Source organism: Phasianus colchicus, chromosome 8 (genome assembly GCF_987193195.1).
Source record: "Phasianus colchicus chromosome 8, bPhaCol1.hap1.1, whole genome shotgun sequence".
NCBI lineage: Eukaryota > Metazoa > Chordata > Aves > Galliformes > Phasianidae > Phasianus > Phasianus colchicus.
This window is the reverse complement of record NC_143443.1, coordinates 26873770-26876230: the sequence shown is the minus strand read 5'-3', so window position 1 is coordinate 26876230 and position 2461 is coordinate 26873770. Positions and strand designations below refer to the sequence as shown.

General features: G+C 39.0%; 1 long non-coding RNA gene across 1 annotated transcript; it reads right to left on the bottom strand.

The window, feature by feature from the left end:
- Positions 1-204: 204 nt before the first annotated feature.
- LOC149917095 (uncharacterized) lies at positions 205-1879 on the bottom strand. The gene is made up of 3 exons (XR_016468577.1): positions 1793-1879; positions 1518-1600; positions 205-898 (listed from the first exon to the last, which is right to left on the bottom strand). It is a non-coding gene; the product is annotated as an uncharacterized LOC149917095 (long non-coding RNA).
- Positions 1880-2461: the final 582 nt, after the last annotated feature.

Here is a 2461-nt window from a genome sequence, read left to right as displayed (position 1 = left end):
TGGCTGGACCAAATGGCCTTTAAAGGTCTCTTCCAACTCAAATGATACTTTGATTCTATCTCAAACAATTTGAGAAGAGCAGGGATAGTTTACTGAAACATGCTGATGGTTCTTCCTGAAAAGAATTCCAGGAGATGCTCTAGATTGTTAGCAAGCCTTTACTTTGAAATAAAGACAAGGTAGGTCATAGTATGCTACATAAAATGGTACCTCTAATAAATCCAGGGCAACTTTAATTTTGTCTCAAAGTTATGGGCTGAATACCAACATCTGTGTGCTGGAAACCACCATTCAAAATGTAGCCATTTTGAATTTCTCTATTCCAGAAGGGAAATAACTTAGATGGGCTTTTCTGAGGAGATTTTCAGGATACATTCTAGCTTGGATCAGATCCAGCATATACAGCACTGCACCAAGGCTGAGAAGCAAGGTAATTCATCCCTTTGACAATCAGGAGAGATTCCAGCAGAGTTTGAAGGTGGAGAGTGTCATTTATATTTTATCAGCAATGTATTTCTCTGTCCCATTACTCAATGATGCAGCAACAAAGAGAATTTTTAGGCACCTAGTCTGTTAAGTCATTTTAAAGTTGTGAGCTACTTTCATTCCAGATAGCTGCCAAATTAAGTACTTCGATGGCTGGAATTACTTAGTGTCGTGTCTTTATCTGGATAAGTTTATTCATACAGACATCCATGTTGCTATGACCAGACACTCATCAACACATATGGTACCATGGATAAGAAAATAAGTTGTCTGCTTCAAAATTCAGAGAGGGTGTTGGGGCCTGAAGTTGAGGAATATATGGTGTGCCACAAACTACATATTTGGATATTGGCCAGTGGTATCACAGTCATAAGTGTAGTCTCTGCTTAGGCACTGCAGGTATCATTCAAATCTGGAAGAGAATGAAAAGGATTTGAGAAAATCAAAGTTAAGCATCTATAGTATACTTACAATTAACTTCTGGAATAAAGTCTTCTCTGTTTTCTAAGAAATAGTATTGCATACTTATCTCCACTCTGTAACACCAAGAATGGGAATTCCATGGAAGGGAGGACTCATGAACTTCCCACTGCACACATTAGCAGAGAGACATCCAGCGCTCATAAATGGTTCTCTGCAAGATTCCAGTTCGCTCCATTAACTCAACAGAAGTCTATTACTGCTACTATTAAAATCTTCATTTAGGTACCTCATTTAGAAAGTGATGGTATGAACAGTTTTCCTTATCATTCTTTATCACAGCATGTTTCAATGTCTCTTTTTCAGACTGGTCAAAATACATTTGCTAGAACATTTTTGCACTGCAACACTACTTTGCAGGTATATGTAAACATACATTCTTCCTAAGCTACCAGGATATCAATTTTAATGGAAAAAAAAAATCCAGAAAAAAAATTGATAAAAAGTGAAAGCAAATTTTTATTGAGGAAGATAAAGTTGAAATGTAAAGTTCAGAAGGAGCTCAAGCCACAGACCACAAGCTCAGAGGGGAAGTTACACTGATTCCACACCTCTTCAGAAAAGCCATGGAACAGGGCAGAAATCTTTCAAGGACTGAAGGTTCTGGGCACTGTTTATCTGCACAACTGGAACACTGAGGGGAAAAAAAAAAAAAAAAAAAAAGTTATGAAATCCTTGGCAGAAAACAATGAAAGGAGGTGGATCCTCCTTTCAGTACTCATTGTCTTATCCCACCCTATGGATATGTAATTGAAATCCATTATGTTCTGCACAAATTTTTCTGGAAACCATCTAGTGATCTTGAGCCTATACATTTAAACCTCACCTCCACCCTTCTTCTTCCCCTCAGTTTCCTGTTTTCTCAGGTCTGCATTCACAAAATACTTTAAAGCGTGGAACAGAAGCTCCTAAGTATCCGGTCCTTTTTCTAACTTGACTGTTCTGAACCCTTTTATATACTGTAATTCTGATAAGAACATGAGTCTCCTTTGCTGGTTAATAAACCTCTCCAGCTTGCTTTGATGTTCTGCAGAGTGAGACAAGCACGTCGCCCATGATCTCATTAGGAATATTACAGCTTCAGCAGGCCCTCAGCTGTGCACAGAGGATCTAAGCAAACACCAATCCCCTCCTGGCGTGTCTCCAGGCAAGGGATTTGGGAAAACCCATCAGCACCATGCAGCATTCCCAAACCACTTCCTGAGTGTGTGTCAAGACATTTTATTTTCACAGGGAAGATGGCATGAGGGGAAAACACTCTCCCCTGATCTGATACACGCCTGTGTCTGGGAGAAAGCAGAAAAAATTTCTGGAGTTTGTACTGGAAGCGGTATCATTATTGGGTCCTCAGTGGCCAAAATGTTCTCCCCAGTGTCAGTTGACAAGATTGTAATGAAAAATCTATTCCTATTTCTAGTAAACTTGTGTTTATCCTGAAAACACAGCGGTCAGTATTGCTACTTCACAATACTTTAGAAAAGGATGAACATGTTTT